Source organism: Vulpes vulpes, chromosome 4 (assembly GCF_048418805.1).
Source record: "Vulpes vulpes isolate BD-2025 chromosome 4, VulVul3, whole genome shotgun sequence".
Classification (NCBI taxonomy): Eukaryota; Metazoa; Chordata; class Mammalia; order Carnivora; family Canidae; genus Vulpes; species Vulpes vulpes.
The window spans coordinates 31,988,544-32,016,239 of record NC_132783.1 but is presented as its reverse complement, the minus strand read 5'-3'; the positions used below and the strand labels follow the sequence as shown (position 1 = coordinate 32,016,239).

At 36.4% G+C, this 27,696-nt stretch overlaps 1 protein-coding gene, 1 long non-coding RNA gene and 1 pseudogene across 2 annotated transcripts in view; 1 reads left to right on the top strand and 2 right to left on the bottom strand.

Annotated features, from left to right (window-relative positions):
- LOC140598573 (uncharacterized) overlaps positions 1-25,719 on the bottom strand; it is a 35,079-nt gene extending 9,360 nt beyond the window's left edge. Inside the window, exons 1-2 of the long non-coding RNA XR_012001022.1 lie at positions 25,657-25,719; positions 25,450-25,548 (exon numbers count right to left, since the gene is read on the bottom strand). This is a non-coding gene — a long non-coding RNA (uncharacterized lncRNA). The remainder of the gene's footprint in view (positions 1-25,449; positions 25,549-25,656) is intronic.
- LOC140598571 (uncharacterized) overlaps positions 1-27,696 on the top strand; it is a 115,155-nt gene that overhangs the window by 79,456 nt on the left and 8,003 nt on the right. The window lies entirely within an intron of this gene.
- Positions 24,976-25,379, bottom strand: LOC140598572 (cytochrome b-c1 complex subunit 7 pseudogene; annotated as a pseudogene).

Genomic DNA, 27,696 nt, shown 5'->3' with positions numbered 1-27,696 from the left:
ATTCTTTTTGACTGTCCATGCTCCCTCTGGTGGATAATATTACATAAGAAAATTTTCCATTTATTTCCCTTTTATTCTCTTCTAGGCCCTGAATACCCAATACAGTAATACTGTACACCACTAATCTAAAATTCTGCACCTGAGTGATACATTCTATCATGTTCCATGTATTGTTCCAATATAGAATATCCCCATTGTAATTTTTGAAGGCTAAACACATTATAACATAATTAACTATGTGTTAATTGTCCATATTAATGGCAATAACAAAAAGTTTTTTATGCTCATGAGGCAATTTTATGCTCAAGTCATGGGCATGTCAGAATCTTTCTTTATGAATACATGGGGTATATTTTTTCCCATTGTAAGGAATAAAATAATACAATTAATTTAATTGTATCATCTCCTTATTTTTGAGCACTAGCTAAGAAGGAATAACCTGACTTTTCTGTTTAACACACTTTTTAATGTTAAATAAAGCAGATTTTTAAAAAACCAAACTATTGGATTTGAGCCTTTAAGTTACCCAGAGTGTACTTGCTCAGAATTCCACAATTTCATAAGTAAATGTCACTATTTTTAGAAAACAATGTTTTATTCCTGGGTCCCCTTTAACAACCTTGCAAAAGATTCATTAAAAAGAGACCTCCTATGTAATATTGCTTTCAGCTTGAATATAAATGAGCAATGATAACAAGCACAAGTCTAAGAATTATTCATAGACTAAAATTTCTTTGTTAGAAAATTAATCTACAGCAGTAATTTTCATGGGATTTTCAAAGCCTGGTTCATTTAAGCCCTGTCTTCCTGACCCGAGCACACACACAACTGATTTGAAAACCAGTGGTATAGACTAGAGAATCCATTTTTTTCTTTCCCCAGATTACTTTATATACAAATTGATACCTAGAGCTATCATACATATTTTGTGCATATTGAAAACAACACATGTGGGCCACCTGGGTGGCTCAGGTAGTTAAGCATCTGCCTTCAGCTTAGATCCTGATCCAGGGGTCCTGGAATGGAGCCTTGCATTGGGCGGGCTCCCTGCTCAGTGGGGAGCCTGCTTCTCCCTCTCTCTCTGCCCCTCCCCCTGCTCCTGTTCTCTCTCTCTCTCTCTCTCTCTCCCTCAAATAAATAAATAAAAATCTTAAAAATAAAAAGAAAGAAAACTACACATGTAAAAAACTGCAAATTGCTGTCCATATTCTTCAATCTCTAAACTACATTTTGAAATTAAGATTTTAAATGATGAGTGCACCTATACAACCCTAGATGTTATTTGATGACTAGGACAAAATAAATGAAAGTTTCTGCCTGTTATTCTCTGTATTGATTAACCCTAACATTGATCAACTTGAACTTTGCCTTAGTTTCATTTATTTAGCTGTTTGGTTTTCCATTCCCACAATTAACCCATTATTGAACATAACAAAGAGAGGTTGTTCTGAATTTGTTTTTAAGAATCTCCTCAGTGGGGGCGCCTGGGTGGCTCAGTCAGCCTTCTGCTCAGGTCATGATCCCAGGGTCCTGGGATTGAGCTCCAACGGGAGCCTGCTTCTCCCTCTCCCTCTGCCTGCCACTTCTCCTGCTTGTGTGCACTCTCTCTTTCTGTCAAATGAATGAATTTAATAAAAAAGAAATTCCTCAGTGATAAGAGAGGTATGATCATCCTGCATATAAGCAGTATAAAAATAAGAGTTCTTGGGGCACCTGGTGGCTCAATGGTTAAGCATCTGCCTTTGGTTCAGGTCTTAATCCTGAGTTCCTGGGATCCAGTTCTGCATCAGGTTCCCTTGGGGAGCCTACTTCTCCTTCTTCCTATGTCTCTGAGTCTCTCTCTGTGTTTCTCAGGAATAAATAAATAAAATATTTTTTTAAAATAAGAGTTCTTGATAAAGCCTCCATGCTTCCTGCTGCTTTTTCACTGCCCAGTCATTCCCTAGAGTAAGAGTCCTTTTGATTCAGCTATATTGCTCATGTTTTTGTACAAAATCACAGTACTTTGGTTGGAAGTTGCTCAAGTTCAGTGGATGGAAATGAATAAATGAATGTGTTCTTAGCTCATTCTCCATAAGCATGTCTCTGACTACACATTGTGTGGTTCATTCCTCCATTCATTGAACATCTAATAATTACCTAATCTTTGAGACTCTGCTCTCTGCTGAGATTACAAAGACTAAACAAAAAAAAAAAAAAAAAAAGGAGGTGAATGGGAAGATCTTCCTTGTGAAAATTCTGAATAGTGGTGGGGGAGGCATAATTACAAAAATGCAAAAATGCAATTAGAACTTCAATCAAACATGGGATTCTGAGGTTGAACAATGACCTGATTGCAGCACATGTTAGCAGCCAGAAAAGGGCGACTCATTAAATATTAGTTGAATGAATAAATATCTCATGCTATTGTTCTGGAATTCTAACCAATATATGAGACACTAAAGTAAAAAAAAATAAGGTTTTTACTTTGCAGTGACTGAGACAATAATGTTTATTTGCTAGCAACATAGTATAAACCAAGCATACTCAAGAAAATAATTTGAAAACCCTTGGTATACACAAAATAACTCATTAAGAAAATGCGAAAGAGGAGATCCCTGGGTGGCTCAGCGGTTTAGCACCTGCCTCCGGCCCAGGGCTTGATCCTGGAGTCCCGGGAGTTCTACATTGGGCTCCCTGCATGGAGCCTGCTTCTCCCTCTGCCTACATCTCTACCTACATCTCTGCCTATGTCTCTGCCTCTCTCTCTCTGTGTGACTCTCATGAATAAATAAATAAAATCTTAAAAAAAAAAGAAAATGTGAAAGATATGAAAATTCATAGCTTTCCAGTTTAATAATGATCACTTAGAATATATTATGAAAGAAAAATATTTCATTACAAATAGTAACGAAATTCTATCAAGAGACATTTCTTAAGAAAAAATCATAATTCACATTAAATAATTATAAAAACATATTTGGAAATAAGTTCTGATATGTACAGACATAAAATTTTCCTTTTAAGAATATTTTAAAGATGATAGTTCTTCCCAAATTAATTTCTTTTAGATTTTTTATTTATTTACTCATGAGGGACAGAGAGAGAGAAGCAGAGGCACAGGCAGAGAGAGAAGCAGGCTCCATGCAAGGAGCCCGACATGACTTGATCCGGGGTCTCCAGGATCAGGCCCTGGGCTGTAAGCAGGCACTAAACTGCTGAGCCACCCAGGCTGCCCTTCCCAAATTAATTTATACACTTCTGCTCTAAGTGAAAATAACACCAGGATCATTTTAGACCTTGAAATAAAGATTTAAATATTTACTTGGAATGATAAAAAAAAAACTGAGAGGAAAAATTGGACTGGGATTTGTCTAATAATTAATAGGTTTTTAAAATACATTATAAAACTAGAAGGAATGTCAATCATTTCTGTAAGAATTGATAGATGGTGTGTGTATCTGTACACACAATAATATATTTTAGAATTTATATAAACATATGGTTATGAATGGATAAATTCTTCAGTAAATGGTATTGAGAGATGGCCTTTATTTGGGGGATGTATTAATTTAAATTTTCTCATTGCATCATGTACCAAAATAAAGCCCAAGTGAATCTAATAGTTAAGCATAAAAAGTTCTAAATTATACAGGAAGAAAATTTAACGGAATATTTAACTCAAGATGGAGGGGAGGGATATCTAAGGATATATGCAAGAGAAAATACAATAAAATAATTGATAGATTTCAAGAGTAAAAAGTTGTAATGTTATTGTATGAGAAAAACATCAAATCTTTTGAGAAACTCAGAAAATATAATAAGTTATATCAAGAAGTTAATATGCTTCCTTGTATGAAGACTTAACAAAAATGAAAAAACATTTTAGTTCCAACAGAAAAACTGGGAAGTATGCAGACAATTTGGACCTGAAAATATACAAATGGCCAAAAATATACCTTATAAAATTTCAAACTCACTAATAATAAAAAAGGCAAGTTAAAATAAGGTGCCATAAGTTTTTAAAATGCTGAAATACCCAATGGTGCTGAAGATATGCTTAGACTATTTTATACCCTGCTTGTCAAAGTCTAAATGAAAGTAACATTTCTTGGAAAATAGTTTCTAGGAAAAGACATTTATATTTATTCAAATACACTTATCTTTGCATGATTTAATGGGAAAAAAAATAAATAGCCTAAATATCCAATTATAAGGGAATGTGTATATCATCTTTTTTGCATCTATGTAATAGAATATTATACCATTAGTAAAAAAAAAAAAAACAGCTTTTAGAAAAGAGCATTTATTATTATTTTCTGATATAGAAGTGACAATATTATTATGGAGAATCAGAAAATACTGAAAAAATAAACAAACAAAAAGGTGTACCGGTAGCCCAACTACACCCAAAACTTTGTGTGTGATTTTTTTCTATCTTTAGTTAAGATTAAACTGCATATAACTGTATATTTAATTTTTCAGGTGGGGAGGGGTAGGAGGAAACGGAGAAAGAATCTTAAGTAGGCTCCACACCCAGCTCAGAGCCTAAAGTGGGGCTTGATCTCAAGACTCTGAGATCATGACCTGAGTTGAAACCAAGAGTTGAATTATTAATCTACTGAGGCACCCAGCTGTCCCTTTTTGTTAGAGAGAGAGAGAAAGAGAGAGAGAGAGAGAGAGAGAGAGAGAGAGAGAGAGAAACGTTTAGAGGGGCTGTATATTTAATTTTTAATGAGTCTTTTTTTTTTAATTATTTTATTCTAGGTGATTATGTGTGTATGTGAATGTTGCAGAGGAAGCAAGAGTGAGAGCTAGAGAGAATGAGAAACCTAAAAGGGGAGGTGTGGTGGAAGAGATAGAATAGAATTCCTTGCAGAAAAAAAAATTAATTAAGGTGGACTAATTGTCTGAACGACCTTTGAGCTCCTGTAGCTTTTTTTTTTTTTCTTAAGTTTATTTTATTTAAGTAATCTCTACACTCAATGTGGGGCTTGAATTCACAACCTGAAACCCTGAGATCAGGAGTCATGTGTTCTTCCAACTAAGCCAGTCTGGTGCTCTTACTACAGTTTTTTTTTTTTTTTTTTTTTTTTTTAAACAGTAACTGGAATAGGAGTATCTACATCTGGTGGATTATTTGCAAAGATGGTCACCAATTCCTTCCATCCTTTCATATATATCCCCCTCCTTCCATCAAGAGATGAGTCTTCTACCCTTGAATCCAGACTAGTCATGATTTATTTTGGCCAGTAGACAGTGTGAAAGTGATGTTGGTTGACTCCTGGGGTTAGGTCTCAATAAACTTTGCAGCTTCTGTTCTTTCATTCTCTTGGAAGCCAGCCATCATGTAAAGAATTCCAAGGTCTAACTAGAAAAAGTTTACTGGTGGAAAGAGAAAAATCCTGGAGGAATTATAAGGAGAAGAGAGGCCCAGTGAATCCCCAGTCATTCTAGCCAGCCCAACTGACTGCCAAATTTCTGGGTGGAGCCGTCTTGGATCCTCCAAGCTACTATCCCTTAAAGCAAGAACTAGCTCTCCCTAGTCCACTTGGCGGTTGTCTGCCATTTTCTTGATGTTTCAGCCTTTATGTATTGGGATCATTTGTTATGCAGTAGTAAGCTGAAATACTGTATGAAGCAGATATGGCTAATGGTGAGGGGGCTTTTGAGGCACAACACCTGGGGGCATGTCCCTCTTTCTTTTCCCCTTTTTCTCTTATCTGAAACACAGCAGCTACAGATGTGACAGTCACCCACCATATGACAATGAGGTGCCAGTAAGAGGATGAACATCTGTCTACTAAGACAGCACAGGGAAAGATGGAAAGGTCTAGATTGCTGATGGTATTTTTGAACTCAGAATTCTTGTAGGTAGATAAGCACTTACCTGTTTCAAGCTTATCTGTTAGGTTTGCTGTCCCTTCCAACTGATTGTAATTTAAACTGACTCAGCAGGCTTTTAGATTTTTGGTAAAATTTCAAGACACACATAAAAAACTGCTTATGATATAATTATATGTGACAGAATTAGGTTTCAAACATGATTGTCCTAATAATAAGAAGAGTATCTGTATCTGCCTATCCATCTATCTATCATCCACTTATCCACCTACCTATCCGTTTCTCTTTGTCTATATCTATCCATCCATTATTTATCACAAATGAATAAAAATTGGAATGCAAAACATCAAACACCACTTACAACTTTTATAATTAGTGATTCATTCACTTAGTCACTTAATGCAACTCATTGAGTGTTGTTTTCTCCAGCCATAAAACAGAGCAAAGCAATGTATTTTGCAGCATTGTTGGGAGGTAGAGAAAATGTGTGTAAGATGCTTAGATCTATGCTCATACTAAATTAATGCTGAAAAAAATGTTAGCTAGAATGATTTCTTTTAAGTTTTCATTTTTTAAAAAAGATTCTATTTATTTATTCATGAAAGACACAGGGAGAGAGAGAGAAGCAGAGACACAGGCAGAGGGAGAAGCAGGCTCCATGCAAGGAGCCGCATGTGGGACCCGATCCCGGCACTCCAGGATCTCGCCCTGAGCCAAAGGCAGGCGCTAAACCGCTGAGCAGGGATTCCCTAAGTTTTCATTTTTATTTCTATACTTTTTGCTTCTCTAATTTTCTACAATAAGAATAGTTACTTTTATAATCAGAGAACAAAACAAAGCAGAAGGAGTCTTGTAGAAAAATCTTCGGATGGTATTTCTACAGTATGAAGCTCCAAAACAAATATAAAGTTCTATAAAGCAAAGGTTGAGAATCCAAGTTTTGTGGCTTAAAATCAGGTCTGCTAGAACCATTTCATCCACCTGAAATATTTGTAAGTATTATTTAAATATTTTGTTTAATATTAAGTGGCAAAGTGAATCTTTATGGCAAAATGGATTTTGCTGTTAGGTTCCTCTGCATGTTCTTGACTAAACTTATGTATTTTAAAGTTGCCACAAAACCCCACCCAGTAAAGCTTGCAATGTTTCTAGATGGGTGGTTCACAAAACATCAGGTTGAACTTGTCTGAGATTTTTCTAAACATATGGCAAAGAGGTGGGAGCTAACACTTTTAGTTACTTATACTCACTGGATTTGCCTGGGCTGATATTTCTGGAACTTTAATATTACTCAAAATAAAGTAGAGAAAACAGCACAAAGAATTTGATTATTTCTGACTGGTAGTTGATCCCCAGTGTTGATGGAAATCTGGCAATTATAACAAGAGAGTCTGATGGCTTTGGATTCTTGAATTTTAAGTCATTTCATAACTTGAAGGTGGATGTTCTAATTTCAATTCTGCTACTGACTGGCTTCCTATTATTATCACATTGTCCTGGTTTTTTAATGTGTAAAATGGGGTTATAATGCTGATCTTTTCTGTTTCTTTCTTTTTCAGAGTGTTTCATATTTCAAAATTCTTTAAGGTGAAGTATAACAATGCATATAATATATCCGGATAAAATAAAAATATGTAACTAAGAAAAATCACTGCAGACAGAATGCTTAAAATAAGAGAAACAAAAATAAAACTAGAAGTGAGTAGTAAAATATTTGCCAAGAGATCCTGTGTGCTTGTTAGACATAAGCCATGATTTTGACTCTGTGCTCTCTAGTAGACAACCAAAAGGGAAAAGAAAATAAAGGGGTTACACAATTCAGAGGGTCAATAAGATAGAATTGACCGTATCAATATCCATACAAAACCCAAAACAAAGCGGTTGTTTGCTCCAGAGACACTATGCTCCTGGGAACTTCCCTACCCTAGATATATATATATTAACACTTTCATAGGGCAATTTCTTATAAAAATCTTCAAAATAGACCAACTGGAGAATACCAAATTTAGTATGATTAATCTTAGTAGTACCAGAAGACTCTAAATTCAGGTTCAGGCTTTCGGATAATCTGGCTTCATCCAGGGATTCACTGAAGCACATAGGCATGGAAGGATTGCACAACTTTTTCACAGTCTTCAGTTAGTCATGTTTCTTTCAAATAAGCTTTTGTTAAGAACTGGATTGCAATTGCAACATGTTGCCAGTTACATTTCAAGTTAATTGCCAGTTAAGTTTCAATGGAGTTGGCAAGCAGAAAGACATTCTCTTGTGAAAGCAGAGCTGAATAAGGACAGTGCCAGAACAAGAGTCACCCAACCTCTTCATACAAATGGGCTGAGGAGTGGGCAGAGCCAGGATTCTCCTCTTGAATATGAGCCATGAAGTGAGGGGATTCAACAAAACAGAAAAAAAATTAAATTAAAATTAATAAATGGAAAAACAGAAAATTAAAATGGATGAAGTCTAGAAACAAAAGAAGCAGAAATAGAGTATAATTTTAAGGTAAGAGAATTTATCCCAAGGAAAAAATATTGTTTTTAAAATATAGAAAAAGCAATTAAGTTAAAAAAATTAAATAGACTTGAAAATAAATAGATTCAAGATAGCTAGGTCTAAAAAGTAAACAGTTAAGAAAGAGGTTAAGACTAAAAGTAGTTTTTAAGAATGTAAAATAAAGTTTTTTTTTTAATTTTTATTTATTTATGATACGCACACAGTGAGAGAGAGAGAGGCAGAGACACAGGCAGAGGGAGAAGCAGGCTCCATGCACCGGGAGCCCGACGACGGATTCGATCCCGGGTCTCCAGGATCGCGCCCTGGGCCAAAGGCAGACGCTAAACCACTGCGCCACCCAGGGATCCCGTAATATAAAGTTTTGTATTAAAAACAAATAAATGTTTAAGTTACAAGAAAATAAAAGCTAGCAAATCTAAAATCTAAATTAATAGAATAAAAATGGGAGTATACAACATATAAATTATTAATAAATTTTAGGTCAATGTTGAAGCAATGAATTGCATAAATAAATTTTTAGTAAAGGTAGAAAACAATGCAAAAGGTAGGCTAGTAGGAGGAGTCCCTCATAAAGAAAGGTTTTCATTGCAGATGGCTTAATAATCAACTCATGGTAGACATAGCTTTCCTCAAAGAGCGGAGCTATACAAATTCCTTTGCCTGTTTTTAGTAAAGAACCTCACTTCTGTTGGAAACTTTCACAATTATGAACATTTATGTATCTCCATCTTTACACCTCTGTTTTGTTTTGTTTGGGAAAAAGTTCTGAAAGTTTAGTTGACTAAAGAATATACATATTTTAAAAGGTTTTAATGATATATGATGTCAATTTATCCTGTGGCTGGTAGCAATTTGTAATTAAACAGTTTAAAAAACATCTTTTAACTTCCAGTTTCTCTCACCCTGGTATTATCACACTATTTTCTTTGCTATCTGAGAAGCAAAAAATATTTTTTCTTAAATTGAGCATCTTTAATTGTTATTGTGATGACACAGATTCTTATGGAAGTTTATTCAGTACTCTCCTCTTCCTCTTTCCTCTACTAATCCTGATGTAAATAGACTAGAATACTTTAATCCTCACAAAGCAGATAATTTAATTGGCAAATGACTTCCGGAATAGACATGAAATACAAAACATGTTTGTTCATGTCCCTTTTGTTAAACCAGCCTTTCCCAAGCTTCCTGCTTACTAGTTAGCTCTCAGATCTGGCTTGACTCCTAAGAAAATGGAAATGATGATTAATTAATGACAATAGTTGCCTGAATTCCCATATTATTTGGTAATATAAAAATGCTGAAATGACTCTTAGGAACTTTCAGTTAGCTTAATTAAAATAAAAAATGAAACAATAGACTAAAACTGTTCTGCTAAACAATCAAGCACAGTTATCTTGTGATAATAGAGTCATTGTATTGACCTTTTGTATTTCTTAGTATTATCAGAACTTGAAATTAAAGCAAAGTGACCTAAAATTAATATGATATTGAAACCGCAGGTAATATCTTATGTAATTTAAATTGTTTTCTAATTACAGTTTACGGACTACACATCTATATTATTATATAATGTGTACAGAGTCTTCTTTGGTTGGCTTTTGAAATGTTTTCTTATTGCCCATTTAGAGGATATTGAATAGGTAGGTTCAATGATAGGTTGAATGGCTTCTATGTTCTAAGGCGAGCAAACTGCAGAATCTGATCTCTATGTTAAGAAATATTGACATCTTTTACAAAAATAATTTCAATATTGAAAAAGGAAGACAGATGTTCTCACATTTTAAAATTAAATTTCAGATTGCAACATGAAATCACAGGGAAGATTTTCAATTTCTTAGAGAAAATAAAAATTACAAAACATTTAGTCAGAAAAGTCAAGTAGCTTCATTTTATGGCTGTCGCTCAAAATGTACAAAACTATTTGAAGGCCTAAAAAAATCGTATTGAAATTTCATTATATACTATTTTAGGATTTTTTTTCTTGCTTTTAGTAGAGTTTAAGAATAACCTTTAATAAGCAAAGAGACATTAAAGGATAAATCAAAAATTTTTATTTTTTTAAGATTTTATTTATCTATTTTGGAGAGAAAGCACATGTGCAAGAGTGAGTGGGGAGGAGGGGTATTGGGGGAGGGAGAGAGAATCTGAAGCAGCCTCCACCTTCAGAGCCCAAAGGTAAGATCAGAGATCATGATCTGAGCCAGAACCAAGAGTTGGTTGCTCAACCAAGCCACCCAAGCTCCCCAAAGACTTTAATTTTAGCAAAATGCTGACTAGTGGAGCAGAGTATGTGTGAAATAACAAATTAAATGTGAAAATGTTTTAAAAATTGTTGCTGATGTGGTAGTAAATTAAGAAAAAACATCAGAAGTCAGAATTAACAACAAAACCTCCCCACATATTCAGAACAGTAAGTGAGCACTTGAGGCAGTGTTTGCCTTTTGCCTGGAGAGCACCTGCTAATTGTTAGTAACCTTGAGCTTGGATTCTTAAGGCCCGTATACCCACACAGGAAGATGTTGAGAATACTTGCCCATCTCACCTTGGGTACTATATTTATTTATTTGTTTGTTTCAAGATTTTTTAATACTTTGTCATCTTGGGCCCTTGCTAATCTTGCAAAGATTGCCTCTCCCAGGGCTACCTAACTCCTACAGCTAGTTAAGGTCTTTCCTTTGAGCATGCCTTTCATATACAAACCAAATAATCCTGAGTCCTTAACCTCAACCACCTCTTTTATGTAACTCACACACCAAGCCAAGATTCCCCTTGCCTTAAATCACCCCAACACCAGGTACCCAATAATTAGGGGCCACCCTTATAGTCCAGAGCCCTCAAAAATTATTCAAACTATGCAATACTAAGCTTGCTCAGCTTGCCTACCCAGTCTTAACCCTTCCTTCTTCTTCTTCTTTTTTAAAAAATATTTTATTTATTTATTCACGAGAGACACAGAAAGAGACAGGCAGAGACATAATCAGAGGGAGAAACAGGCACCCTGTGGGGAGCCTGATGCAGGACTCCATCCCAGGGCCCTGGAATCATGACCTGAGTCAAAGGCAGACGCTCAACCATTGAGCCACCCAGGTGCCCCTACCCCTTCCTTCTTGCAAAAATTGTGATAAAGCCTCTGCACATGCTTTTCTCTTGCTCCGTCTGCCTTCTATTAACCCTGGTGATTCAACAGATGGCTCTGTATGGCATGGTATGCGCCCCATTCTCTAGGAAATTGTGAGTAATAAAGTCATTCTTTGAGGCAATTGCCTCCATGTCTGTCATCTTACCATAATTGATTAAAACAAACCCCAAATACACATTAAAACACATTGGCTTTGGGTGGAACAGAACATAAAATTAAAAGCAAATATAAAAAGAACAAAAGTCTTCTAAGAGTTTCTAATCAGAATTTTTCTTATTTTTAAGTAGGCTCCACACTCAGCATTGACCCCAGTGGGGGGTTTGAACTTACGACGCTGAGATCAAGACCTGAGCTGAGAGCATGAGTGGGACACAACCAACCGAACCACACAGTCGCCCCTAACCAGAATATTTTAACATACGTGGATATGGGGCATGAATTCACACTACTATGTAACTTTAAAACTAAGCTAATATGATTCTGTATTGGTAGTAATACCAAGAACCTGACAAAAGAAAACATAGATATGCTATGGGGAAAAAAACTTTAAAAACAAATTTCAAACAATTCTCCAAATTCCAATCAATATCATCTCTCAATAAAATGTCACTAAAAACATGAAGAAATAAGCCATAAGCAAAATTAACACAAAACATTATGAACCTACCTGTAAAGCCTATAGATATAATAATCAGAAAAATATGTGTGAATATTTTTTAAATCTTTAAGAGTGAATCAAAAATATAAACAAAGGCCAATTTGCTATTGATAAAGAACCAAACAGAAGTTCTAAAAATTAAAATATAAAATTATATTAAACCCGATCGATGGATAAAATAACACATTACACAGTTGAAGAAAGAATTAGTCAATGGAAGATTGATGCAAAGAATCAATTATCCAGGATCAACAAAGAGAGAGAAGGACATGAAAATATGAAAGAGAGGATAGAGGGAAGAGTTTCAGATACCCCTAACGATAGTTCCAGAATAATATAAAATAGAAAGGATGGTGAAAAAGGATATGTTTGAAGAGATAATTGCCATCAGATGTTATGAAAGCACCAATATACCAATATCAAATTGAGAAAATTCAATGGATCCTAAGGAGGTAAATTGTTTAAAACAAATACACACCTAGACATAGTGAAAGTAAAACATTAATGAAAAAAAGAGGAGTTATTTAAAGCATCAAGGCATCAGGGAATAAGTCATATTAATCACAAAGGAAGAACAATTAGATTAAAATTTGATTTCTCAACATTAGAAACTGAAGCCAGAAAGCAATGGCATAATCTAAGGACTAAAAGAAAATAACTGTTACCATAGACTTGCAGATTAAACAGAACTTTCACAAATGGGATATATGCAGGTATTTCACATAAGAAAAATAATACAAGTTACTGGTTATTAATAGTCTATTTTAGAATGTAAATCTTGTAATCAATTTAAGTCTTCCCTTAGTCCCCCAAGTCCAGCCTAGTGGTTCAGGACTTGGGTTAACAGTGGAAGTAGAGCAAACTTTCTTATGACCTTGTCCTTTCTCAAGCTCTTAGTCCTCTGGTGTTGAGATAGAGAGGGAGAACAGTCAAAATGTGTTGCCATATGCAACTGCCTATGTATGGATAATTGGCTGATGTTTATTTTGTTAGTTGAAATGCTCTTCTGTCCCTTAAATCCACCGTAGCAATTTGTTCTCCCTTTCTGTCAGTTCCAGCTACTTCTCTGTGGTAGGAATCCAAATGCTTGTTTTCTAATGGGCAGATGTTCCCTGACTCCGCGAAGAGCCCCTAATGGGTTCTTACTCTTTACCATGCCATGGCTTGAAAGAATCAGCTGAGGTGAGGTTTAACCACTTACTATCCCCATTTCTGCCATGGGGATTTCACTTTATTGCCTCTTGCAGTTGGGAATTCCTGTTCTAGTTGATAGCTCACTTGGAGAGTACTAGCAAAATCACCCAGTTTCTAACCTATACCCATTGTGCTTGTGGGAAACATATTCTTGCCACACCATATGGTAGGGATACAGGCAATACCCCTTTGTAGCTGTCTCTCCTCATCTCTGTTGCCCCTCCCTTTTCTCATCAGTAGCTCTAAGTTTAATTTTTTTTATTATTTATTTATGATAGTCATACAGAGAGAGAGAGAGAGGCAGAGACAAGGCAGAGACATAGGCAGAGGGAGAAGCAGGCTCCATGCACCGGGAGCCCGACGTGGGATTCGATCCCGGGTCTCCAGGATCGCGCCCCGGGCCAAAGGCAGGCGCCAAACCGCTGCGCCACCCAGGGATCCCCTAGCTCTAAGTTTAGGGCAGAAAGTGTCCGGCTGGTTTTGTAGCTTAGAAAATTTTACATGAGGATGATCAGCAGTCACAACTTAGTGGAAGAGGTAGTGGTTCTGACATCTTCAACCACGTGGGATCAGAAAGACTATTTTGAATGTGCTTCCTCACCTACGGGAGAAGGATGGAAAGCTGCTCCACAAATTCTCATTCCCATCAAAGATGACTTCTAGCCTTCCTTCTTTGTATATAGTGCAGGGGAAGTGGAGAAGTGATGGGTTGTATAATGGATGATGCCAGCGGTGCTGAAATGGTGCCTTTTAGGAATCCTCTTTTCAAAGTGGTTAGCCCCACAGGTGGTATTTTTTGATTTTAGAATTTGACATTACTTGACATTACAATGTGGATTCTAGGCATCAATATTGGGAAAATAAGAAAATATACATGCATTACTTGGTATCAGACTATGGACCCTTAGACATTAATTCTGGGACAGTAAGAAAGTTTTCCACTGGTAATCTACAATATCATGCTGTAATAACATAACTTATCATTGAAGACAAAAGTTGTCCTCTGCATAAGTGTTATGCAAACATCATTGAAGATCATTGAATTCCCTGCAATATATTGAAAAACTAATGTTTTTAATAAGACAATCAGGTTTTAAAATACAGACAATGGTGGTTGTTGGAGATAATATGAAACTATATAGCATTAGAAATAAACAGGTAAAGTACATGAAATAAAGGTAAGAAAGCACTCCAGTTTGCATTAATTGTCCAGAATGAATAGTGCAGAGAGCCACTCAACCTGAGAACTTAGAGTGCTAATTTCCTATATAAATTTAATTTCATAATTTTGAGACTAATTCTGAGTCCTATACTACATTGGACTTGGAAGAAAATTCATTTTGTATTCTCACTTCTATTCCATTTCTCAGAGGTCAGATTAGTAAAATAATAACAATTTTTGAGTGACTATGCCTATAAGTCTTCTATAAATTAGTACAAGAAAAAAGCAAGTTCTTGCCACACATTATATTCAGCCAAAAGTATAAGTTACTGAAAAATCCAGTTCAAGTCCTTGCCTTCTCACCTGTTGACCAAATATTAGGAGGATTTGTTTTTATTTAATGTTTATTTCTTTATGAACTCTTACTGATTTATACTAACAGTTAATTTCAGGTTTTGTCCTTCAAGAATGACATATTGTTGAATGACTCAAATCCCTGTCACCTCCAGCATCTTTCTTTTTTTAAAAAAAAAAATTTATTTATTTATTCATGAGAGACAGAGAGAGAAGCAGAGACATAGGCAGAGGGAGAAGCAGGCTCCATGCAGGGAGCCTGATGTGGGACTCGATGCCAGATCTTGGGATCACGCCCTGAGCCAAAGGTGGACACTCAACTGCTGAGCACCCAGGTGTCCCACCTCCAGCATCTTTCAAAATTTTTTTTAGAGAACAAAAATTTTTTTAAAGAATCCTACCTTAAAAGTATACTAATCTTATGCATTGATGAATTTCTCAATAAGCAAAGAGTAGTTATAATAAATGAAGATTGAACTTGATCAGCATGTATCTATAAATGTATTTAGCAAACTTGTAGTTAAACAACAGGGATCCCTGGGTGGCTCAGTGGTTGAGCACCTGCCTTCGGCCCAGGGCTGATCCTGGAGACCCGGGATCAAGTCCCACATCAGGCTCCCTGCATGGAGCTTGCTTCTACCTCTGCCTGTGTCTCTGCCTCTCTCTCTCTCTCTCTCTCTCTCTCTCTCTCTCTGTGTGTGTCTCTCATGAATAAATAAATAAAATCTTAAAAAAATAAAAATAAATGTTTAAAAAAAAAGAAAAGAAAAACAACAGCTCTTGGAAACACAGCTAAAGTTTATGAATCAACTCTTATTTGATGAAACACCTTAAGCTCTTTGGGGAGATTTGATCACGAACATACATCATACTGAGTGGCTGCCAGCTGCAGGAAATTTGGCAATAATTAGTCAATCCCTAAAATTTCCATATAATGTTAAAACAAAGGGCAACACTTTTCATAAATCCACAAAGCCACACCCTAAAAAAGGAGAAATAATTTTTAAAACTTTTATTTTGTGTAATATATCTTCAGGATGCATTTCTAGAATTTCATTTTGAAAATATCTGTTACTTTGTATATTATTCAAATTCAAACATACATGAAAATCATTTCAAGTTACTTCAAGTTTTCTTGTTTCCACTGGATATTTTGGCCAGATAATTGATGTGATGGAAGTCTAGATTTTAACCATTAGGAGGTGGTAAAAACACAGGACTTATTTATCCTTCTTGTGAGGTATGAATTACAGCCACAAAACTTTAGATTGTCATCTGAGATTTTAGTTCTTTCATTTACTAATTCTGTTTCATTTTAAAGTAATGAACTGATTAATACAAGAAAGTATAGGCCCTCTGGCCTCTTTCCCAAATCATCTATTTGAAAGTCCTATCATTCAAAGAAAGGAACTAACTCCAGTTAAAGTTCCTCATGTTGCATTCTTCAGTTTTGAATATATAAGAGGAAAAAACAGAATTCTTTATTGGCAAACACTGTTGTTACTAATTGCCCATTCTTTTCCAGCAAACTCTAGTAGCTGCATTTGACTTGTTTCATTATGCTAAGAAAAATTATAAAATTTTACTTTTATGAACTATTCTTACCCTTTTAAATTTCCATAATTCTGAAAAAGCTACAGTATCATGCCTGAATGTTATCTGTGAATATACTTTTCTATTCCAATATTCAGTGTGTGTTAATAATGCAAGCAAGCACTTCTTGGGTCCTCTCTGTCACTCTTCCTGACTCTTGTAATCATACGGAATAATCTGATGTATGATCTAACCCCAACATAAAGCTTCTAATATTCTTCTCCCCTAAAAGTAACGAGGGCTCCTTGGAGTAGAGCTGAATCCACTTAACATCAGGAAAATAAGAATAAACTTTAAAGAAGTTAGTATGCGGGACTCCTGGGTGGCTCAGCAGTTTGGAGTCTGCCTTCTGCTCAGGGTGTGATCCGGGATGGAGTCCCACATCGGGCTCCCAGCGAGCAGCCTGCTTCTCCCTCTGCCTGTGTCTCTCTGCTTCTCTCTGTGTGTGTCTCTCATGAATAAATAAATAAATCTTTTTTTAAAAAAAGAAAAACTAGTTTGTCAGAGGGCTTTCAGGGCCCACTATATCAATTTTAACATAAAAAAGGAAAAAATGATTACAGATAATTTGAACATGTTAAGTATCTTGAAGACATGATTCTATGATGAAACTAAAAATACATGTTAAAAAGAGGTTGTAGTACTCATGTAGTTTTCCAAAATATAGGGTTTTTTTAAATGCACAAGTTGATTTCTCTTCATTTTTTTCTAATGGAGATGAAAATTTGAGAGAAACATATGCAAAGGATGGGAAATAAATCTTGTTTTCAATGTGGTGAAATGCATTTGAACTAGTTAATAAAAATAAAATGTCAGTGAATCAAAGGAAAAGAGTATATAGACAAACAGATCCTTGTGAAAAATGGCAAAATAAGAAGAGGGGAAATTGCAGAATGCTTACATCTTAATGACACAAAAGTGAGACCTGACAAGATTACAGAGGGAATTTGACAAGGTTGTATAGGCTTTAAGGAAACAAATGTGCATTTAGGTTGCCCTGGCAACAGGAGTATCTTGTTATGCTAAAACATTATAATGAGAAAACTACGTGAATGTGAAGTAAATCATAATTAGAGTGGTCCTATCTTCCTTGGAGACAGATTTATGCCATCGACAAGAGACCAAGTCATGAGAGAGAAAATTTGAGAGACGTTCTAAAGAGAGTTGAGCCTGCATGCTCACGAGCTTCTGAACATGGCACAAATCTTCCTTTTTCTACTGATTTCAGTTGAGTCGGGGAAAATAAATAAATCATATACACATATATTCACATCATCTCAACTACTATATATTAGTTAGAATCAGCACTGGAAGGAACATTGACAGGAGAAACTGTGAGAGCTCATTTCTCCTGATGCTTGTGGAAGGTGGCTTTGGACCCAAACTATTATAGCTGTCTGGGCTGTGGACAACTCTCCTGGTTCTTACTAACACATGGAGTCTGGATATGTCCCTCCCATTTAGTGATTGCACTTCAGTTATAGTTGCTTCAATAACGGGAGACACATGTAGATTTCTGAGTCTGCCATATCCCACTGAAGGTAGCATTAATTGCTAGAAAATTCTGCTTATATTGATATAAAATTTACCTAATTTCATCTGTTCATCCTAGGTTTGCTTTAGAGAGCCACCGAAGGCAGCTTACAAAAACATTTTAATCTATTTCTAAGCTGTAATTGACTTAAGCTAATGCCTCTTAGAATGTGTTTAGCAATGATATATGTTTAAATATGCCTCTTAGTAATTGCACCCCTATTATTAACCATAATAAATAATAACATATGTCTATTACTAGCAAGAATAAGAATATTGTATTATTACTTGCAATTATGCACACTTCACTTCATATTTTTATAAACAAATAGGAAGAGCAACTTTCCCTGGCTGTGAGTCTCTCCAGGCTGAAGAATAAGTATGACAAACTGAGAGCAGATTGGTTGTACTCATTATTTGATTGATTTCAGGCATTTTATTGTTTGTTGCTCTGTTAACCACCTACAGCCAAAGAATGATGTGAAATTCAGGTGAGACTCACAAGTAATGTGTCAAGCTCAAGGGAATCAGTGACATCTATTTTTAAACATTATGATTTTTGAAAAATCAATTTTGCCTTTTGCTATCTTGCTTTGATTTAGCCCTACTTTCTTTTTGTAGAAAAATGAGTACAAATGGCTAGTCAAAGAGAATGCAATTTTCTTACAAAGTTTTCATGTTTCTCATCTTGGAAGAAAGAAATAAAAGATCTGAATTTAAGTGGTAAAATTCTCATGTTCTCTGTAGAGGATATATAGCCAGTAATGTGAAGCCTCTCACTACTTATTTTCTTCTACTTAAATATCAAGATTGGTTGTCTGATTCAGAGAAAGGAGGCAAAAAAGAAATGAAATGAAGTTATTGATGTTTTTATAAAACAGGTATTCTCTCTCTTTTCACACACAGCTATAGGAAGTTCATTCAGCAACACTCATTTTTGACTCCTAGAGTATTTTTAAAACAATACATGTGAAGTGAGAATTGAGAGAATGAATTTAGTCTGGCCAATTTAACCCTATTGCTCACTACTTATAAGGTACACTTCTATCTTAAATGATATTTCAAGGTTCTCAAAGAGATATTAAATAATAATAGCAACAATATTAAGAGTACATTTCCTAAGATAAAAAGATTATTAGTACATTTGAACATAGTTAAAATCCTAAATTCCTTCACTCTCTGAAGTCCAGATTAAAAAAATGGACTTCAGAAATCAGATTTCAGAAATGTGTATTTTGCATGTAAATAGGGTACATAATACTTTTTTAGTATAAGAGAAAAGACAAGCAATGACAGGGAAAATGTTCAAGGATCTGCTTGGCAGTATTTCATGAACATGTACAGCATCCAAATCAGCTAATAAAATGCTTCAGCTCAGTAACTGGCTGCTTACAAAGAAATTTTAAGATAAATGTCGAGAGAAAGATGCTTTAAAGGGCAAATAAATTATGGAGTAAATTAGCATCAATAACAAATTATAAGGAAATTACAGCATTTTCATATTGATGAAAAAAACACCAAGATTTATTTACGAATTATAAAGGAAACAGAATAACTCATGGTCAAAAAGAAAAAAAAGGTCAAATGATCGTTAGAGGGAAAAGGAGGACTATAATGTGTCAATAAGCTGAAGTTTATTGAAACTATAACTCTGTTTTGAATTGAAATCAAATTTAGAGATTGAATTATGTAGCTCATAAAATAGCTATTGTTTGAAAATTTATCAGCCATCTTACTTAAGAGAATTTAGAATAATTCAAGATATATTTTACTAAAATTATCCTACAACACAGTGTAAGTTCAGTAATTTGACAAGAACATATATGCTGAAGGTTAGTAGAATCTAATTTAAAAAACTTTCTTGCTTGAATGGATTAATGCAGATTAAGAGAAAATGACAATTCATTCTTCACAAGTATTTAGGATTAAATCTTACATCAGTTTTATTTACAAAATGATCATATATATAAAAATATTGACAATGCAGGCAAACAAAATAATACAAATACTAATGATTCACAATCTGCAAAGCAAAGTTTTGCTTATTGTTTTATTGTGCTGGGGAATAATATGAATCCATTTAAAATTAATTAATATCCTGTCAGTATACATGCCTTTTTCCACCAGGAAATATAACAAGACAAATTTTGAGCTACAAATACATTTTCTTATTTAATTACCAATAACAGCTGTAATTAGTTCGGAGTACCACAGTTCAAGCAAAAGTGATTATAATTAAACATACAAATACACAAAGAGACACAAAGATACTTAATCTGGTAATGGTAAATAAAGTTCCTTTTTTTTTTTTTTTTTTTTTTTTTTTTTTGACAGAGGTAAAGTGGAGTGAGGGGCAGAAGGAAAGGGAGAGATAGAATCTTAAACAGACTCCACACCCAGTGATGGAGAGCCCAATGCCAGGGCTGGATCTCAGGACCCTGAAGTCATGACTTGAGCCAAAATCAAGACTCTTGATTGGATGCTTAACTGACTGAGCCACCCAGCCTCCCTATAAATAAAATTTTCTATTGTTGAAATCTGATCACTACCTTTGACTGTAGGTAAAATACAGATTTTTCAATCAGTAGTCTTTTTACTCTTAGATTAGGGTGGAACATAAGTGGCTGTTTGGAACAATGCATCCTATTATGAAACTTCGCTCAAATACTTTTTTTAAAGGTAGGTGCACAGAACTAACAGGAGTTAATGTTGAATTTCAACAAGCAAGTTTGTTTAGTTTTTAAATAGATTATATTTATTGAAAGATGGAGAAGAAAAGGCAAGCATGAGAAAGGAAACAGAACCAGAGAGAGTGACAGATGGACAAATAGGTAGAGGAAACAGTGGTGGAATAGAGTAGAGCAGGGCAGAGAAACAGAGAAATAGTCATTGAAAACATGAAAACAACAAAGGGGATTCAAGGGGAATTCATATTTTCTCAGTAGAGTATTATATAATCAGAAAGCCATATATATGCATGGTTCTTTATTCCAAATTTAAATATTTATATATGTTTATTATTTTTATTTTTTTAAAGATTTTATTTATTTATTCATGAGAGACACAGAGAGAAGGCAGAGACATAGGCAGAGGGAGAAGCAGGCTCCTTGCAGGGAACACGATGTAGGACTCCAACCCCAAACTCTGGAATCACACCCTGAGCCAAAGGCAGACACTCAACCACTGAGCCACTCAGGCACCCCTCAAATTTATATTTATTAGTAATTTTGATTAGAATTGAATTTGAACTGTGATTATTAAACATGAATCAGTTGTGAGTAAAATGCATATACAGATATAATTACACTTACCATTCAAGATGATTATTCATATTTCTCTAGTTTTATGACTTAACTTTAAAGGATTTGGATTTGAATAATTAAAAATAATAAAATTAGTTATAGCTTCAATCAGTTGAATGAAACCTGTTAGCATGATATCTGGTGACAGTCATCTATAACATGATGGGGTGATATTTATTTAGGTTCCACTGATTTCTGCATGCTGGTTAATATGGTAAAAAAAAATTAAAATATTAGGTGAGTATATTAGGCCTTTTTTTTTGTTCTGTGTTCAATGTTAATTATGTGCCATAGTGTGCAAGATACTCTGCTAGGTACTTAATAGATTTATCACTGGATTTGCATAAATATCTGGGAGTAGTATTGCTGTGTCATAGGGTAGACACAGTAGACATGCCTATTATATACACCTATTATATATATGATATATATTCACACACACACAGATTAAACATATATAGTAGACTACACATAGAGTGAACTCTGGTAGTGGTAGGGTTGGTGCTAAGTATAACAAAAATACATAAAAGTACACAAACCAGAAATGAGTAGTTTAATAAATTCGTAAAAAGTGAACATACGGCCGGTGCACCTGAGTGGCTCAGTGGTTGAGCCTTTGGCTCAGGTCGTCATCCCTGGGATCAAGTCCCACATCAGATTCCCCTTGGGAAGCCTGCTTCTCCCTCTGCCTATGTCTCTGCCTCTCTCTCTCTGTGTCTCTCAAGAATAAAGAAATACAATCTTTTTTTTAAAAAAAAGTCAACATACTCCCATAAGCAGCAGCAAGATAAAAAATTAACAGAACCCCAAATCTCCACTTGTGCCCCTTCCGGTGATCTCCCAACACTCCTTTCTCTATGAAATAACATTCCACAATAAGGATTTGATCCTGTGATTTAATAAGAAAAAAATATGTTTTGGTCTTCCTCCAAGGTTCTGAAAAAACTCCTCAAACCCTGTATTTTCCAAAGTGATAAGAGCCATAGGAACATCTTCTGTTATAAAATTAGGTTCTTGTTCCTGGCTTCTGAAATAGTTCCAGAGCCATAAAGTAAAAAGAGCAGTGTCTGTTGTTCATAATAGGTCCCTTTCAATCACACCTGAATTTATGTTAATAAGGTAACTTTTGGAAAGCCTCTAGGGATTAGGACTGGTTGCCAGGGGCAGCCGGGTGGCTCAGCAGTTTAGCGCTGCCTTCAGTTCAGGGTGTGATCCCCGAGTCCCAGGATCAAGTCCCACATCGGGCTCCCTGCATGGAGCCTGCTTCTCTCTCTGCCTATGTCTTTGCCTCTCTCTCTCTCTCTCTCTCTCTCATGAATAAATAAATAAAATCTAAAAAAAAAAAAAAAAAAAAAAAGAAGGACTGGTTGCCAGGGGACCTAACCACATTACTAGTGAAACTTTCAGCAGCCCCTCCTGACCTCTAGGGAGAGATTGTTGGACCCTGGCTCACGGGTGCCAACGTGTCCCGGTGGACTCCCCAGAGCCTCAGACCCCAGACAGGCAGATGCAACAAGCAAAAGGGTTTATTGGACGTTTGCGCAAACGGGCTCTCCGCCTCCGAGGTGGCAGAGCGCCCCGATTAGCAATTACAGGCATCTTTTAAAGGCAAAAAACCGCGGGAGTAGCATAGCATTCGGGTTATGACATGATTGATTTCTTTGAAGGTCAACACGACCATGTTCAGGGACTTTTCCAGTCAGGGCGAGGGGGGAGATAGTTTTCTTATCTCGGAAAAACAGAATGTTTTTGTTGCTTGAATTCATGGGAGGCGCCTGGATGGGCTGCCTCTGGGTTAGGCCTGGCCCCACTCACGGGGGCGGGGGTGTGGGGTTTCTTCAAGATGAGTGGCTTGGAGTTTAGTTAATCACTAACGGCCAATGGTTTAATTCACCATGTTTATATAATAATGCCTACATTAAAAACGTCCTAACCTAAGAGATTCAGAGAGTTTCTGAGATGCTGAACCTTCATGAAGGTGTTTGGAGATACGGTGCATGTGGAGAGAGCACACCACCTTTGTGCCCTTCCCACACTTTCTGTATCTTTTCTGCCTGTCTGTTCCCGAATTGTTTCCTTTTGTAGTAAACCAGTAATCTAGTAAGCAAACTATTTTTTCTGAGCTCTATGAGCTTTTCTAGTAAATTCTCAAACTCTAAGAGGGCGTCCTGGGAATCTCCAATGTATCGGTTGCCACCAGTCAGGAGTATGGGAAGCCTAGACTTCTGATTGGAGTCAGAAGTGGCAGAAGGGCAGTCTTAACCTGTGGAATCTGGGCTAACTCCAGGCAGTTTGTATCAGAATTGAGTTAAATTGTAGGATATCTCTAGTTTGTGTCTACCAAGAAGTGGGGTATTGTTTGGTGTGTAAAATCTCCCATATCTGGCATCATAAGTGTTGGTGAGAGTAGAACAAAAGTGGGCTTTTTTTGTCATTATACCATAATTTATTTATTCATTCTACTGTTGATGGATATTTGGGGGTGTTTTTCAGTGTTGACATACTATGGATTATGCTATATCCCTTTGTATGACTTTGGCGACTCTATATAAACATTTCTCTTGGGTATATACCAAGAGTGAGGTTTCTTGGTCATAGGGATACATATGTTCAACTTTCATTGACAGACTAAAGATTTTTCTAACACATTTGCACCAACTTACACTCTCATGAACACTTTCACCCGGTTGTTCAAGATATCTGCCAACACTTATTTTTTTCTTTTTCATTTTAGCCTTTTTGGTAGGCGTGTAATGGTATACCATTATGACTTTCATTTTCATTTCTCTAATGCCTAACGATTTTGAGCACATTTTCAAAAATTTATTGTCATTTGGGTGTGTCCTTTTTGTGAAGGACCTTTATTTTCTTATTGATTTATATATTCTGGAAACTTATCTTTTGTTAAGTCATATTTGTTATAAATAATCCTCCCAATCTATGGCTTATATTAATTGCTTTATTGAGGAATATTTTACATACCACACAATTTGCCCATTGTAAGTGTGATGTAGGCAGGTCAGGTCCAAGGACCCAGAAGGGGGTCCATAGGACCAGCCAAAAGGGTTCTTAGCTTCTAGCAGGATAGAAATCTAATGGGAACTAAGAGGAAGTGAGAGCAAAGTTTACTGAAGAAATAGAGAGAATGCAGATACAGACATTATCCTGGAGACCTGGAAAGAAAAGAGAGAGTCTGTCGTCTTGTCTTTGCTTGGTATCTGGTAAACGGGTCCTCCCAAGTATCCAACAATTGATCAAAACAAGGATGAGTGCTCAGGTGTCCTCTGTAAGTCATTTATGCTCTCAAGCAAGGAGTCTTGGCAACAAGGTGTCTGGAATCAGTGATCTTGAAAAGTGACCTCACCTATTTAACTCCTTAAATGTTATCTATTGTGTTGAAAGACTCCAAAGAAACCAGTAACTCCTTGATCTTTACAAGGAGGATATACATTTCAGGCATGTGTAAGGTGAGGGTGCAGGTTCTAGCAAGGATAGAGACAGCAAAAAAAAAAAGCAGTCCTTCATGGGTTCCCTTCAGTTGCCTATTTCAGGCATACAGTTCAGTGATTTTTAGGATATTTAGGATATTATGCAGTTGTCAAATCATCCTCACAATTCAGTTTTTTATTAAAATATTTTTAAATTTAAATTTAAAAAATTACAATAGACGTTTATTTAAGTAGTACATTTGTAGCTCAAATAGTTCTCAATTGTACATTTCAGATTTACTCAAATTTCTTAAAAATATTTGAGGGCAGCTGTAACCACAGATTTCAACTCTGTGATTACTTCTTTGCCCATTCTTCTGTTTTCTTTCCCGAATAACTTCAGTCAAGTAGGGTTCAAGGTAGAATTTACCTTCCTCATATTTGTCCACTACTCCTTAGGCAAGATATGCTACCTCCTGGTCAGGTCCGGTGCTCTCTTAATGTGAAACATCCTGTGGCTCTCAGGAAGGTTCTCAGGAAGCCATATAGCCTCTTTCATATCATCATTCTCATACACTGCATCATCTTGCATTAAATCCAGTTTATTGAACCCTGCAGCATTGTAATACCATTTCTTAATACCCTCTAGCCGCCTGATGTTGCAGCAGGAGACCTGCTCGCCATTTTGATCCCAAGACTTCACAGTTCAGTTTAAAATACTTTGCTCACCCCAGATGATTCCCTCCTACCTATTTGCTGTCAATCCTCCTCCAACAGTCACAGGGTGACACAGGCCACCACTGTGTCAAGAAGTAGGTATTTTCATGGTTCTGCACGGTTAGGGCCTTCTGAGGAAACATTATTGGCAATTGGGTTAAAGGACAAGCATTGGAAGTTAAAGGGTATTAGATAGACCTTGAATCATCTGCTCCCATTCAAAAGGTAATAGAACTTACCTCTTCCAGAGCCAAATGCTTCACATTCTATGGTGCTGACTTGCCCCTTTCTTCTTGAGAGAAATCATTTACATTCCAAAGGATTGTGAAAGACTGTGGAACAAAGGTTTCTCTTTTTCACTCTGGAGGGGAGGAGAAAAGAAGAGGCATCCTGTTCCAGTATAAAACCCCTAATTCCTAATCTCTGGGTTCCTCTTCCGTGGTACAATTCCTGGACATGGAGTCCTAACCATGTGGCAGTTATTAGGTCACCTCTGGGAAGTTGGTTACGTCATCACAGTAAATAACAATGACTGATATCTACTCCAGTGAGTCATGGTTTCTTTCAGGATAACTTTCTTTCAGGATAATTCTTCTTTCTGAAGAAATATAAATAGTAAAAATGTATCAATTTTGTTAATGAGGATAGGATCCTGTTTGAGGAGAACCTCATAGGCTAACAGGATCTAAGAGATGTCAACAGAAACCAGTAGCTGCCATGTTGAAAGGATGGGAAGACCTTGGTCTGCTGAAGACTGCGAGGTAGGACTGGAACAAGCATCCCAGAACGGTGCTTTTGGTTTCTGTTCTGTCTTCCAGGCCAGGGAAGTAAAGGTCCAGGAATTCCCCAAATTGAGCTGTGGGTAGGTAGACAAGATTAGAAGTCTCTGTTGCTTTCTCCTCCAGGCTAGATGAGAAAGAGCCAGAATTCCCAAAGATGGGTTTTAAGTAGGTCCAAAACATTAGAAATTACTTTGTTTATTGATTTCTCCTGACAGGAGGAGACAGGAGGAGAACATGTTAATTAGTTACCAAAACTGAGGCAAGGCTTTGGGCATTGCAGCTGGGAAGCTGTGCAAACCTGAGGGGAGATGTATCTCACTTATTCCTTTGGAAACACTTTGATTCCCCATTCCCCACTCCCCTTCTACCATGATCTCTGCTGCTAAAGGTTTCAGTGTGGGGCTCAGGACCTCCTGTCACAGGGTGGGGGCAGTGAGGGTAGTTTTACACACTCATCTCTTTATGTTGGGGAATTTTAGGAGAGGATGAATTAAGATGTCAATAATCTGTTGGACACAGGTGTCTGTGCCTAGCTCTGTGGCAGGAAGTGGTGTGGGACCCAGGAATGGATAATAAAAGCACTGAAAATGTAAAATGTGGAGCCATGGTTGTAATGTAAGAGGACAGAAAGAAACAGCCTACCCATAGGCCAGATGCTAGGAAGTACACAGGCTTGGAGACAAAGAAACAAAGAAGGGAAAAACCTCTCCACTTACCTGCTTCATCACTACAGCCACTTCTCCCTGCTGGGAAATAATAGCTTATCTTGGCAGTTGTCACTGTAATTTTTGAAAGGCTAAGTTAACTCTTAGGTCTTTGAGCAAAACATGAAGAAAAGACAGGCTTAATAAAAAAGACTGTATATTTTATTTTTACACGTACATGGGCATCTTCGGTGGAAAAGGAAGACACAAAGAAGTCGCTAGAGTTGAATGCTATGTACCAGGTTGGACAAAGGGTAGTAAATTGTGAGGATGTGACAAAGGGTTCTGGGCCAGGACAATTACTTGTGGAAAAGTGACTAGAGAGGTGAGGATCAGATTAACAAGTTTGTACAGGCTTCTCTCAGCCCACACTCCCCTTGTCTAGTGACAAGAATGTCTTCCTCCTTACAGAGAGGACACTTTTCACATGAGAGTTTTATTTCCTGCCTTCCAGAAGAAAAAGGAAGGCTGTTCTTGTATCTGCCATTTTTAAGGTGACTGTAACTCACTCAAAGGAATGAATATACCTGGGATCCCTGGGTGGCGCAGCGGTTTGGCGCCTGCCTTTGGCCCAGGGCGCGGTCCTGGAGACCCGGGATAGAATCCCACGTCGGGCTCCCGGTGCATGGAGCCTGCTTCTCCCTCTGCCTGTGTCTCTGCCTCTCTCTCTCTCTCTCTCTCTCTCTCTCTCTGTGTGACTATCATAAATAAATTTAAAAAATTTTTTTTAAAAAAAGGAATGAATATACCAAGGCAGCATATTTTGGGGTGATATACTCTGAACCCCTACATT